The 15745-nt window shown below is 37.6% G+C and overlaps 1 protein-coding gene across 3 annotated transcripts in view; it reads left to right on the plus strand.

Moving 5' to 3' along the window:
- The window catches only part of CRACD (capping protein inhibiting regulator of actin dynamics), a 265993-nt gene that overhangs the window by 187117 nt on the left and 63131 nt on the right, over positions 1–15745 (plus strand). For all 3 annotated transcript variants that reach the window (XM_074276139.1, XM_074276140.1, XM_074276141.1), the window contains exon 3: positions 7738–7909. The gene's annotated coding sequence lies outside the window, so the exon portion shown is untranslated. The remainder of the gene's footprint in view (positions 1–7737; positions 7910–15745) is intronic.

The raw sequence follows: 15745 nt of genomic DNA on the forward strand, positions 1-15745 counted from the left end.
TTACTCTGACATTCAAGGTCATCTACAATCTGTCTTCATGGTATCTTTCCAGCCTTATCTCACATTATTTCTCACTAACACAATAGACTAGTTAAACTACACAACTAGCCATTTTGCAACCATATCCGATGCTCTCTTGCCTCTATACCCTTGTAGATATCATTTCTATCATTTTCTGCATTGCCTTTTCTCACCAACCATACCTGTCAAAATTCTCTCTATCCTAGAGGTACAGCTCCAATGTTACCCTTTTAACCAGGCTTTCCTTGATTCCTCTCTCCCTTTTCTGAATTTTATCAACACTTCATTTTTGTATTTAGCATACTATTTTGAATAATAGCAAGATGAATATCTTTCTCTAGGACTTGAGCTATCCTAATTGATGAATGTATGAGAGCAAACTCACATGGCTACATGGCTTACTGTTGTCTTAGTCATATTTTACTTTCCACACCTGCAATCTCCTGGTTATCAGTGTGAGTTAAGTGCATATTTCTCACACTCATATCCATTCTGCCTCTTGTAATCGAAACTCTAATCAAATCAATTCTGCCAACTGGAAAGGGATTATCAAACCAACCCCAATCCTTCCCATGGTTCTCAGCATCCTAAAGACCACTGCTTTGTGATCACCACACCCTTGTATATGTTGTCTCCCCCAATTAGAAAATAAGCTCCTTGAGATCAAAAACTGGTTTTTGTCTATCTCCACTTTAGAACAATGCTTGGAGTATAATGAATGCTTAATGTTTATTCAGTCATTCCTAATACATTATGAATTTTTTGAGAGCACTTCCTTATGTATCTTTATATTCCCTCACTGAACCTAGCATAGCATTTTGCAATAAAGTAGCTACTCAGTCATTTTTTTATGAATAAAATGAGATATAGGAAAATGGCAGAGAAATGGACTGGTTTAGTTTTACTTTTTTTAAAGTTCTTTTTTATTTAATATCTTATTTTCCCCCAGTTACATGTAAAAGCAACTTTAAACTAGTTTGACTTTTCTAGATGATTTGTAAGTTTTAAGAAATATTTGTTTTTATTATTAGCAGTGTAATAAATAATCAGTGAATGAAATTAAGTCATATATAATTATAGAGACATAATGCCTAACATTGAAAGGTAAAAGCAAGCACTAAGATAAAGCTAATTCCCTGAAACAATTTTTAAATGTGGACCCAAGGTTAAAAAAAAAAAGGAGCCAAGAAAAGATGCTGTTTAGGAAGAAGAAAGATTTTGCATATTAATTACATCAATCAGCCAAAGGACTGATGAAAATGAATTTATTCTATTCATTAATTAAAGAAAAATTCTTCTAGAAACTGTACTTTTCATTATTATTATTATTATGTACATTTTCATATGAGAAATTAGTGCTTTCTTAAGAGGTATATGACTGATGGCTATTCCTGCCAATCCAGCCTGGAAGAGAGAATATAAAAGTTAGAAGGGCTGATGAAGAGAGATGTGAAAAGACTTGTTATTCTTTGGCATAACACTTAGTCACTTAGTCACTTTTGGCTCAGTAGGCAATAAGGTAATCATGTGTCCATTATCATCTCAGGCAGTGTCAAACTGGTATACTCAATTAAATATGATTTTGGTGATAGTCACCATGACCCATTAGCTCCTTGCTCTATGAAAGTAAAATTGGGAGTATGAAATAGCACAGTACTAAGGAACATTTTCCCCCATACAACATAGACTTCTAGGAGATTCAGTTTTGAATATCTGGGAATGGGAAGAAGTTACCTAGTAATTTTGTTATAAGGCAACCAAAGATATAGTTATGAAAAACAGAAGGGAAGAAGTGTTTTTCTCCTCCTTTCCATCATGACCCTGGTTAGCCAAGTTATCCATCCTCATTAGATGCAGAAGCAATGATTTTTATTTATCCATATGTGGTCATTGGCCACAGTTTACAGAAAATGAAGGGATTTTGGAAGGGACCATTCATTCAATTCTGTGTGAGGATCCAGAGCTTCTGTTACCGCTTCCTGCTATAGGCTTTGCTGAACCAAGGCAATTCAAGAAACCTTAAATAAGCTTACAATTCTGGATAAAGACCACAATGCTAGGCCTAGGGTACATGCAGATAAGATGCTCTCTGCTCTCATGGAGTTTAGACATTAGGACACTCAAATTACTCCTTAATGTCTCTTTTCTAACCTATTCATTACCCAGAGCAAAGTTTAGATAAATGGGAATTGAAGTGTGATTAAGGAGAGCAATGCCCTCAAATTCTGATAGGACGGCCAGTCCCTGAACCTCTGTGATGTTACAGTTTCCTAAGTTTTTCGTTTTTATCACATTTCTAGAATTGCCTTGTTCTTTCAAAATAAATACCCAGCCTGACATAGTTTTTAGCATTTCAGCTGTCTTAACAGTTGATATTGCTCCAGCTGGGTGACTATGGGACAATCTCTTACCCTCTCTAAATTTGTTTCCTCTTCTGCAAAAAGAGCCATTACTGGGTATGTAGGGATAGAAACACGATGCCTGATAAGTCCTGCTAAATCTGCATGTGGATTATTCTGTTCACTTATGTGAACCAGTATTTCAGGAAGGAAATAGATAAGAGGGTCTCAAGATCACGTCACAGGAGCATCAGCTGAAGGACCTTGGGAGCAGTGGGTGGAAACTGCAGAAAGGCACATTGAGATTTGTTGTGAGGAAAAACATCCACAAAATCAAAACCATCTGGAAAGGCTGCCTCCAGAGGTTCTTCCTCCAAGCTGAGGTTGAAAGGGCTCTTATCTAGTATGTTAGGGTGGGGATTCTTATTCAGCTACAAGACGAATTAAGTGATCTTCCAAGATTCCTTCCAACTTTAAGATTCTCTCATTAAGGGGCAGCTAAGTGGTGCAGTAGATAGAGAACCAGCCCTGCAGTCAGGAGGACTTGAGTTCAAATTTGGCCTCAGACACTTAACACTTCCTAGCTGGATGATCCTGGGCAAGTCACTTAATCCCAATTGCCTCAGAAAAATAAATAAGTAAAGATTCTCTGATTAAGTGAAGACTTGCTATTAACAGAAAAAAAGCACACCATTAACCACAAAAAAAAAAAAAATGATGAATTTAGTAATTGTATGTAGACTCAGCTTTAGATTTTGTATTAAAAAATTCCAGATTTTTCATGATGCCATTCAAATGTTCACTTTACTATTGTGGAAAATGTTAGGTGGTCTGCCTTTTGTGATATAGAACCTTGTTTGTATGCTTTGCCTTGCTCCCCATCCCCTAAAACAGATTCCTGCAATCGAGGAAACAGGATAAAAAGTCTCATGCAATCTTTTTAAAATCATTTAATTTCATGATTCTTTTGTCTAGAAGTAGAATGTGCTTCAGTAATATTAGGATCCTCTTTCAAAGTTTAATCCTAGTTAATGATAAAAAAAAAAAAAATTACCCAGTAACACATACCATCCTTAATCAGATAATAGCAAAATACAGAGCAATTCATTTTAATTGGGGCTCTGGGAGAGATTTCAGTCAGCTTATAGCCTAGGGAAGGATGGGGGATTTTTAAAATCTAAAAATGAATGTTACCAGAACTGAAGATTGAAGAAAGCCCCGTTGGCGATCCTGCTGTTAGCTGGGACAATTCCACGGGTTTGGGCGAGGGTGGAGCCGTCCCTGGGTGCATGTTGTGTAACCCAAGCGTGGCTGGACAGCAGTTTAACTTCCTGATCATCCCAGAGGCCTTGCTGAGACAGCAATTCCTTGAAATTCACAAGCATTCCTGTGCCTGACGTTTGGACTTTGACATCTGTAACAGGAATAAGGTGTTCCTTCTTTCCAGTTATTATCTATATAAAGTATAATCCTATTGGCTTGTTCAAAGTGCCCAAGACCAGCAGCACATAAAACCTTAAAGCAGCCCCACTACAGAGAATAGTAAAACCCCAAAGAGCCACACCCTTCGCAGGATTTAGAAGAGAAAGGGATGTTAGACATCATGGGGATCTGGATTCTATCTCCACTGTATTTTCCCTTGGATACTCCCCTTCTTCAAGCCCCCGTCATCTTTTGTAATAATAGCCTACTCATTGGGCTCCCCTGCTTCAAGTCCTACCCTCTCCAAATTCTTCTCTCACACAGTTGTCAAAATTATCGTTCTAAGAGCACAGGAATGACCACAACCCAACTCTGATCAAAAAGTTCCTGGGGCTCCCTAATACTTCCACAATCAAATGCAAATTCCTGGGCATCGAAGTCCTGGTTCCAAACTACCTGGCTAGACTGATGACTTCTTGTTCCCCACCTGTGTTCCAGACAATTTGGTTTACTTGAATATACATTATTTAAGCTGTTCCCCAAGGCTACAATGACTGCTCACTTCACCTTTCTCTATCTCTGTCTCTGCCTCTGTCTGTCTGTCTTTCTCTCTATATATACACACACATACACACATATTCTCTGTGTGTGTATATATATATATATATGTATATATATATATATATATATATATATACACACACACATATGTTCTCTCATATATATATGCAAGTATGTATCTCTCCATATATTTATATATATTCTCTCTGTATATATACATTCTTTATTATGATACATACCTTCTATATATATGTAATATATAGTAAAAATACATGTAAATAGAATATATTTATTATATTATAAATGTTCTTTATATATAATATATAGATATATTCTCTCTGTATACATATATTACATATATATTCTGTCTATATATATATATATATATATATCTACACACAAATACATATTCTCTCTGTATACATAAATGTATATTCTCTATATGTGTTAGTTCTGTATATATATAAATATATATTCTCTCTATATATTTTCTCTGTATATATAAATATATAGGGGCAGCTAGGTGGTGCAGTGGATAGAACACCAGCCCTGAATTCAGGAGGACCCGAGTTCAAATCTGGTCTCAGACACTTAACATTCCTAGCTGTGTGATCCTGGGCAAGTCACTTAACCCCAGCCTCAGAAAATAAATAAATGAATAAATAAATAAATATTCTCTATAGATATGTTTTTCTATATATATTCTCTCTCTCTCTCTCTCTATATATATATATATATATATACACACACACATATATATATTCTATCTATATACATACATATATAATTCTCTGTGTGTGTGTGTGTGTGTGTGTGTGTATTTGCGCTCAGGTCCTCCTGACTCCAGAACTGGTGCTCTATCCACTGTGCCACCAAGCTGCCTTCACCTTGATCTCTTAAAATCCCTATAATCCTTCAGAATTCAGTTCAAGCTCTTTTCAAGATTCCTACTCCATCCTCATTCTAGCTGCTAATACCTCCCCCCAAAAAATTAATTTATTTTCACAGTGTGTGTGGTATTTATTGCATATATGTGCCCATGGTCCTTTCCCCTTATAGAATGAGAGTTTCCTGAGGGACGGTGAGCAGTGAAGTGAATAGTTCTAGACATGGAGTCATGAAGACTTCCATCCAAACTTAACCTTAGACATGTACTAACTATGTGACTGGGCAAGTCAGCTTCCTCAACTGTAAAGTAGAAACTATAATGGTACCTATCTCCTGGGATTAATGAAGATAAAATAATATATATAAAGTGCTTTCTAAACATTGAAATGCTATAGAATGGTAACTAGATGGTGCAATAGAGCATCAGTCCTGGAAACAAGAGGACCTGAGTTCAAATCTAAGGTTCAGACACTTAACAGTTACTAGCTATGTGACCCTGGGCAGCTTAACTCCAATTGCCCTGCAAAAATTAATAATAAAAAATAAATAATTTTAAAGTTGCTATAGAAATATTAGCCACTACTATTAATGTGATTTTTTTATTATTATACCCCAGTGTCTAATACAGTGACTGGGCATAGTAAGTGCTTAATAAATGCATGTTGATTACTTTGTTCAAGGTCACACAATTAACGGAAAGAACAATTTGAACCCACAGCCAGACTCGGAATCGAATGTGCTTTCTATCCTGTTCTGTATGATAAAGGATAAGTTGAGTGTCACTTCCCACTGGAATTGTCTGTCACCTCCTAATGTTTATAATGGATGTCAGAGCTGAAAGGGGTCAGGGGGAAACAGTGTGCTTATAAAGTCAGTGACCTTCATTTTCCACCCAGTTCTAAGCCTCTAGCCCTGGCCTAGGGGTGGCTATGTACCTCATCTGAAAGCCAACTGCTCAGGTTCTCCCACCGTCACTCCCCTCACAGATTAAATGTCTTCTTTGCCTCCTCTTTCTGGCTTTTCCCAGTTTATTCCAAAAGTGGGACTGCCTGGAAAACAAGAGGGCCTAACTTTACCCACCTGTAGAAAGTGGAAGAGCCAGAAGACATGACTATTCCTGTGTAAAGAGACCCCCTTTTTCCAATATTAAAATAGGTGATTTATATGGGGAGAACTTTACGAAAAGTTTGCAAATATTTCTTGTTGACAGTACCACCCCCTGCTTAAAACAACTGTTCTTAACCTTTTTTGTGGACCTCATGAAGTCCTGGCAATCTGGGGAAGCCCACGGATACTTCTCAGAATAATGATTTTAGATGCATAAAATAAAATATTTGGTGTTACAAAAAAACCAACTAGACTGAAATGATAGTTTTCTCCTAAAAACAAAAACAAATTTACAGATTAACAACTCGTAATCTAAAGGAAATGCAAGGAGAGCTCCCAACTCAGTTAATTTCAGAAGAAGTTCAGAAAAAAATCTTTAGTGGGTTTTCAGGGCAAATTTTAAATGGAGGCAGGAGAAATGAACTGTTAAGGTGTGGTGACAGAAAATGTTAAGGAAATGTAGCAAGCTTAAAAAAATATGTCTGGGATGTGTCTCTTGTCAACAATGAGATGATTCAGGCCAGTTCCAATGATCTTGTGATGGAGAGAGCCATCCACACCCAGAGAGAGGACTGAGTGTAGATCACAACATCAGCATTTTCACCTTTTTGTTTTTCTTGCTTGCTTTTTGTTTTCTCATTTTTTCCTTTTTTTGTGCAGCACAATAATTGTATAAATATGTATACATATATTAGATTTAACATCTATTTTTAACATGTTTAACATATGTTGGGGCTTACCATCTGGGGAAGAGGTGGAGGAAGGAGGGAAAAAATTGGAACACAAGATTTTGTAAGGTCAGTGTTGAAAAATTATCCACGCATATGTTTTGAAAGTAAAAAGCTTTCATTAAAAAAGAAAGAAAGAAAGAAAAAATACCTGTTTCTGACAAAGATTAGGCAAGAAGATTTAAGAACAGGATAATCTTTCCTGCTCCCCCCGCAAACCCCGCCGCCCCAGTTTGGCTCACACATCCTTTTTCAGCCTCTTTTGCCCAAACTGGACACTCTGCCACCTGCTTTGCTCACGAAAGCCCTGCCACTCCTTGGCATGGAATGTGTGAATGGGCTGCCTCCTGAGCATACCGTGATTACACCTTTTCTCTTTTCCCTCAAATGTTCATCCAGCTTGAAACCCAGGCCCAGACGTGGGCAACCTGGGAGACGAGAGTTCTTGGTGTTCTTGACTTTGCTTTGTCAGGACTGCTAAGGCGGCAGCCGCCTGGATATTTATATTCCAAGCACAGGGCTTACTCCCTTGCCAGCCAGCTCCTCAAGGCTGATGGCTGCCCTTTGCCCTTATGCTTTCCTTGCCAACGGGAGCTCTGCTATCATTTGCTCTTGGGCCCAGAGGTGCTGTGCTGTTAAGTTGCATTGTGTATTTGTCTTGTAATCCACAGACAAAAAGAAGACAGGCAAATTCCAGCCCTTCAAGAAGTTGTTCGGCAGAAGGAAAAAAAAAGAAACTCTCTTGTCCCGGGAGGTCTCAGAGATAAAGCAGAATTGCTCCTTCCAGAATGCCTGCAATGGTGCCTTCTCTTCAGACGAGGAGACCCTTGATGATTCTTTAAGGTAATGAGATTGACTGACTTTTTGTGCCGACAGGAGGGAGGTGGCCCCATGTGTGACACTGAGGAAAAGTATAGCCTGCTTTAGACCAAGACAAGTGGCTCTGGCCCCATCTTCTGGATCAAATTTCCCTGTGTGTGATATAGGGGAAGTCACCTTTGGGGGACCAAGGGGAGAAGAGCACACAGAAGGAAGCCCAAGCCCAAGGTCTGACAGTGTGAGGAATCCTCCCTCTCCCTCTCCTCCTCCTCTGAAAGAAGGATCCTATTGGTTTTGACTCTGCAGAGGTCACTGGAGAAAGGGCTCCTTGTGTTCTTCCCATCATTTAGCCAGTAGGGAGGGAGGTAAAAATAAGGAGTCCAGCTGAACAGCCACCACCCAGGAAACGGACTTTCGTCCAAGAAACACTTACTTTTTGTCCATCTCGCTGATTTTGTTCAGGATCAAATTTGTGCCCTAAGAATTTCTGAAAGCACTGTTGTACATATCCTCTGAAACCTTCAACCTTGACTTCAAGGGTTGCAATTGTTTCTTTGTTTATGTATTTATTTAGCTAACTTTACCTAGAATTATGTGTGCAGTGAATCTGCCTATGACAGAAACCCAAGTGTCAGGAATTATTTTCTCACCCAAGAACCCTGGAGAGAAGTATTTATTTAGGATTTGTTAGACTTTAACACTGACAGCTCAGACATTCTGAGAGCAGCTATAAGAGATCTCATATAGCTTTGTATCTATAGGGTCCTTGAACAATGCTTTGAACATAGTGGGTACTCAGTAACTATTTGCTGAAAGTGTTAACAAGGTATTTTCTATATTTTGTGTAAGGATGAGTTGAGCTTCTTAAAGCATCAGGCGCAACCCTATGTGGGGTCATATAATTGAATATGGGGTCATCAGTTTTGTACCTGCATACCTAAGGAATCATGAGTGCAAAAAGTTTAAAGCCCTGGCCTAAAGGACCTGATGTCATAGTCTAGAAGAGGCGACCATCTGTGAGAAAATATTATTTAAGGGGCAGCGGGGTGGTGCAGTGGTTAGAGCACAGGCCCTGAATTCAGAAGGACCAGAGTTCAAATCTGGTCTCAGACATTTAACACTTCCTAGCTGTGTGACCCTAGGCAAGTCACACAACCCCATGGCCTCAGCAAAAAAAAAGAAAAAGAAAAAATATTATTTACTTTTTTTGTCCCCGAGGCTGGGGTTAAGTGACTCATCCAGGGTCACACAGCTAGGAAGTGTTAAGTGTCTGAGATCAGATTTAAACTCGGGTCCTCCTGAATTCAAGGCTGGTGCTCTATCCACTGCACCACCTAGCTGCCCCCCCCAAAAAAATGTTATTTAAATGGTTTTTAACTTAAAAAACATTATTAATATATTTTGTTGTCACTTTTATTCCCAAATCTCTCCCCCTTAAAAAAAAATTTCTTTATAACAAAAAATAAAAAAGGAAGGAGAAAAACACATCAGCAAAACTAACCAATATTTCAACCAAATCTGATAATATATGGTGTCCCACACCCATAGCCTTCCATCTCTGAATTTCCTGGAAATACAGTGCTTAAAATTCTAAAATGCCCACTGTGGATTTCCTATTCTGTGCTATATCAACTTCCCCCTTCCTCCACCCCCCGACTTACTCTATTTATCATTTTCTTTCTTCGTAATATTTTGAATGAAGACTTAACTGAATTAAATTTTGAGGAAAGGTATTCTGATTATTAAAGCAATAAACCAGTTGTTGGAAAGTCAATATTAATGTCAGTCTGTGATGTGGTCCATATTGCCATCTTCTTAGTGGATCAAACTCTAGATTGGGAATTAGTGAATTTGGTTCTCTAGGGCTAAATAATGCTTTGCATACAATTAGTAGATGTTGAATGATGGTCTGAATGAATAGAGTACTTTTTTCACTTCTGAGAATCCCTATTTGAAGAGGAAAACTAACAAACCAAAATATATCCATAAGAGAATGACCCAGTCTAGAGACTATCATTTGAGAAATAATCAAAGCAGAAGATCTTAACTTGTGGTGGGTGAACTTGTTTCCTTTTAAAATATTTTGATAACTACATTTCAATATAATTGATTTTCTTTGTGTGTTTTATTTTGTGTTTTTAAAAATATTATTCTGAGACTTGGTGCATAGGCTTTTAGACTGCCCAAAAGATTCATGATTCAGAAAAGATTAAGAATCTTTGTGTCAAAGAAACTAAGAACGTTTACCCTGGAAAAGAGAATATGATTGTTTTCTTGAAGTCAGATATTTAAAGAATTGCTATATAGCAGAACGATGTGACTCATTCCACACCAAAAGGTGAAATTAGAACTACTCTGTACATAGCACTGTGCTTGGTGTTGTACCTTGTATCACACAACAATGCTACCTATAATCTTGTAGCCTTTACAATCCTCTACGAAGGGTAAAGCTGCACAAAGGAAGTATCAAAGTATTAAATATTGCTTTGATAAGTATCAAAAAAAAATAATATATGCAGTAAATGTTCAGGGTTGTTTAAGAGAGAGGGGAGGAAAAAGAGAAAAAAAGGAAGAGAAGAAATAGTTCCCTGTAGACAAAGTCTTTGTGAACCACTTAAGACTCTAAAAGATATCTCTTTGGATAAGTAGAGGTGAGAGAAATGGCATTCCAGGCAGAGAGAGCAGTATACAAAAAAGCTTCAGAAAATGAATATGGAGACTACCATGGCAGGCGGGAAGAGTTTGTTTTAGGAGTCATGGGAGGTTGCTGAGGTCAGGAGGGAGAGGGAAGGGTTTTAATGGGGAATAGAAAGGTATGGTAAGCTTGGATGGGGTACAGGAGTAGAATGAGGGCACTGGTTGCCTGCAGGGTAGAACCAAAAGGAGATACCCAGAGAAAGATGAAGGACTGAGGAGGTGGTTGAGAACCAGAGGCAAATTTCACCTCTTCCACAATACCGCCCAAGGCTGGCCCTGGAGGACAGTACTATAAATTTATTTTCCATCTATCTAATGAGCCCATTTCCTTGCTCCCCTTTTAGTATACTGAAAATATCTTTTAAAAATTTCCTAGTTCATTCTCTTACCTGCCCCTCCTCTGGAATTATCTTCACTTCTTAGAAGAGTATCTGGGGAGGAAAGTCAAGGTGAAATTACCATAAAATCCCCTGTCTCTTTACCATGTCAACCCAAATGCTTTCTGTTTTCCTAATAGAAGTTCTCAGATTTGGCGTCATCAAAAATGAAATGATGTTTCATTCATACCCAGAAGTCTCAAGGACACATAAATATTGGAAAAAGGAACAGAAAATGATTAAATGGATGGAAATTGGAAATGAAATGCCAATTTAGTGGAATTTAGGCTGATTATGTTGGAGAAGAGGAGGATGAGTGATTTATTGTTTTCAAATATAGAGCATCATGGTGCCATGGAAATCAAAATGGATTGCCTTTGAAATCCCACTTCTGCTACTTACAACCTCTATGACCTTTACTAAGTCAACTAAGGACTCAGTTTCTTCATCTGTAAAATGAAGGATTGGATTAATTGACCTCTAAAGTTCCTTCCAGGTCTAAAGCAATGGCCTTGTCTGTTGCTACCCATCTTGGGGCATTTCAATTAACCTTAGTTCGCTGATAGGTATGATAGAGAGGGAAATAATGTAAAGGAGCTAACAGTCAAAAGAGAAATGTAAAGAGTTTAAAAACACTGTACAAATGCAAGGTTTTATTTCTGCCCTTTATAAAGAGAACATGGACCAACAGTCCTCCCTCTCCAGAGTATAGAATAGATTTACCTTAAAGTGAATTTCATTCTGAAGATAATTGAGGTCACTTAGAAAGATTGTGGATAAAATCTATGATCCTGGATCTCCTTAAAAGTGGATTAAACTACAATTTGTCTTGAATCAATGAATCTTGAGCTGGAATTTGAAGGCTGAAACAGATGATTCTGACATGTTTTCATCTGAAATATTTCATGACTTTGTGATTCCAGTTTCACATACATGTAACCTATAAAGTATATTCTGCAATTCCTTTGATTTTCTGCTATATTTCCCCCCCCCACCCCCTGAGGCCGGGTTAAGTGACTTGCCCAGGGTCACAGAGCTAGGAAGTGTTAAATGTCTGAGAGCAGATTTGAACTCGGATCCTCCTGAATTCAGAGCTGGTGCTCTATCCACTGCACCACCTAGCTGCCCCTTCTGCTATAAATTTGCAACTGCAGTAGTGGGATGAGCACTGAATTTGGAGTCAGGAAGACCTAAGTTCACACCTGGCCTTATATATAAGTGTATGATCCTAGAAAAGAAACTTAACTTTTGTTTACCTCAGTTTCCTCAACTGTAAAATGGGAACAATCATATCTGTTGTGAGAATCAAATGAGACAATAGCTGTAAAACCACTTAGCACAGTGTCTGACACATAGTAGGTTCAATGCAAAAAAAAAAAAAATATATATATATATATACATATATATATATATATATAATGTATCCTACTATATATCATTAATAGCTCTGGCTTTTGGTCTTCCCCATTGTATCTAGAGCTATACCTTTCCATAAAATATAAAAGCCAGTCACCCCCGCCAAATGTAATCTCATTCCACTTCCCCCAGCATCTCCCCATGGGTTAATAAGCTGATTTAATTTGCTGTTTAGCATTTCATATGAATGAGAATAGCTTATCTGTTAGGGAGAGAAAGTGCTGATCAATCACTATTGCTCTTGTTGTCCTAGAAACGGTACAAAATGCAACTATAATTATGTTTCCTCATTTCGAAAGTGAATCCCTAATCATTGCCATAGTAATTACCCAATATGTATTTCCCCAAATTACACGGTACTTGTCCAGAAATGACAATGGATAAGGAGGGGGAGGACCAGAGATGTGTGTGAAAGTGTGCAGCTGTGCTGAACCCTGCAGGGCCCTATCTTTCACGAAGGAGCCACTCTCCAGGGCTCGGATTCCAAGGGTGAACTTTCTGAGTGCACGTTATTTGGCTGGGTATATGGAGGAAATGGCCTTGGACACCCGGACAAGTCTCATTTACCCATTTAACTTGACGTGATTATTTCTCCACTCTGGATTCCACACTGTGGAAGGATATTTGGACAAGATAATATTTAAGGTCCCTTTCAGCTCAGATCCTATGAAACCCCCTAAAAGTTAAGGGGATTCTGGAAGTGGACAGTGTGAATAGGGTTACTCCACACCTGCACGTCTGCCCTATATGAAACCCTCTCCACTCCTCCCCACAAGAACCAGGCCAGGTACTGAGAGCAGCAGGTCAGCCTCACCCTCATTATCTCTTTTACTTAGCATTTCTCAAAGGCAGGATGCCAAGAAAGTGTTATAGGCTCATAGATCTATTTTTTTTAATGTTATTTTATTTTTATTTTATTTTTTAAAATTAATTTTATAATTATAACATTTTTTGACAGTACATATACATAGATAATTTTTTTAACAACATTATCCCTTGTACTCCCTTCTGTTCCGAATTTTTCCCCTCCTTCCCTCCACCCCCTCCCCTAGATGGCAGGCATTCCCATACATATTAAATATCTTATAGTATATCCTAGGTACAATATATATGTGCAGAACCGAATTTTGTTGTTGTTGTTGCGAAGGAAGAATTGTATCTGGAAGGTAAAAATAATCTAGGAAGAAAAACAAACAAACAAACAAAATGCTCACAGTTTATACTCATTTCCCAGTGTTCCTTTTCTGGGTGTAGCTGAGGCTCATAGATCTAAAGTTGGAAGAGACCTTAGGAGCCATCTGATAATAATAACCATCAATGTTTTAGAGAAACTTAGAAGAAACAGAGCATTGGACAAATATTATTTCATTTGCTTCTCAGAGTAATCCTGTTATTATTATCCTAATTCTCTTCTAGTCTCCCAATGCTTCCCCCTATACACACAAGAGAGAGCAGGGAAAGAAAGGCAGGAAGAAAAGAGGGGGGAGAGGGAGAGAGGGAAGAGAGACATACAGTCAGTGAGAGAGAGAAGGGGGGGAATTCTTGTAAAAAATATGCATAGGTGAGCAAATTCCCACATTGACTGTGTCTGAAAATATTTGTCTCAAGAAGCACCTTGAATCTATCACCTCTCTGTCTTTGTTAGGTGATGGATAGCATGCTTCGTCATTAATCTTTTTGAGGGATGGTTGTTTGTTGCATTGCTCAGAATTCTCAAGTTATTCAGATGTTATTATATGAATTACCTTCTGTGTTCTGTTCACTTAATTTTGCAACAGTACATACAAATCTTTTCAAGTCTTCCTAAAAATCATCCCTTTGGTTATTTCTTATGGTATAAAAATATTCTAATATATTCAAGTAGCCACTATCCATTTCAGATTGACTAAGATGACAGGAAAAATAATGATAAATGTTGAAGGGCGGGGAACTGGGACACTGATGCAGTGTTGGGGAAGTTGTGAACTGATCAAACCATTCTGAGAGTGATTTGGAACTATGCCCAAAGGGCTACCAAACTGTGCATATTCTTTGATGCAGAAGTATCTCTATTGAGACTGTATTCCAAGAGATCTTAAAGGAAGGAAAGGGACCCACATGTGTAAAAATGTTTCTGGCAGCCCTTTTTGTAATGGCAACAAACTGGAAACTGAATGGATGCCCATCAGCTGGAGAATGGCTGAATAAATTGTGGTATATGAATATTATAGAATATTATTGTTCTATGGCAAATGATCAACAGGATGATTTCAGAAAAGCCTGGAGTGACTTACATGAACTGATGCTGAGTGAAATGAGCAGAATCAGGAGATCATTGTGCATGGCAACAGCAAGATTATACAATGATTGATTCTAGGGGACGTGGCTCTTTTCAACAATGAGGTGGTTCAGGCCAGTTCCAATGGTCTTATGATGGTGAGAGTCAGTGAGAGGACTATGGGGACTGAATGTGGATCACAGCATTATTATTTTCACCTTTTTTGTTGTTGCTTGCTTTCTTTTTTTCTGACATTTTCCCTTTTTGATCTGATTTTTCTTGTGCAGCATGATAATTGTGGAAATATGCATAGAAGAATTATACATGTTTAACATAGATTGTATTACTTGCTGCCTAGGGGAGAGGGTGGGGGAAAGGAAGGAAGAAAAAAGATCTTGCAAAATATATTTGCATATATTTTGAAACTAAAAAACCATTATTAAAATGAATGAATGAAATTTTAAAAAGAAAATATATATTCATGTACCATAGTTTGTTCAGCCATTCACCTGTTGATGGGCACTCCCCCATTAGTTTCCAGTTCTTTGCTACAAAAAGAGCTACTATGAATATTTTTGTACATATATGTCCCTTTCCTCTTTCTTTAATCTCTTGGAGGTATAGGCCTACCAGTGGTATCACCAAGTCAAAAAAATATTTATAATTTAGTGACTTTGGGAGCAAAGTTCCAAATTGTTTTTGCCTATCTTCATTTCCTCAATTTATTTTTGTCATATATACTTTTTTCTCTAAAAAGAGCTGCATTTCTAATATTTTCAAAAATATCATGATAATTGACATTCTTACTTTACCAATTCTTACTTTCTAATTCATGTTGATTCCTTTCTTCAAAGATTGATTATAATTTTATTGCACTTTGGTAAATAAAGGATATATTTCATACTTTGGAGTTTTTTGTATTTACTTTTGAAGGCTTTATGACCTCAAAAAATGATTCTTTTGTAAAAATACTATGCACAATTGAGAAATGTCTTTATATCTTCCTTCCCATTCTGCATTCCCATTCTATGATCACCAAAGAGCTTTGTTTGACCTTTAATTTCTGTATAATAAAAATCCTTATTTTATTTCTTATTTATCTTTTGGTTAGAT

The sequence above is a fragment of the Sminthopsis crassicaudata genome, chromosome 6, assembly GCF_048593235.1.
Source record: "Sminthopsis crassicaudata isolate SCR6 chromosome 6, ASM4859323v1, whole genome shotgun sequence".
Lineage (NCBI taxonomy): Eukaryota > Metazoa > Chordata > Mammalia > Dasyuromorphia > Dasyuridae > Sminthopsis > Sminthopsis crassicaudata.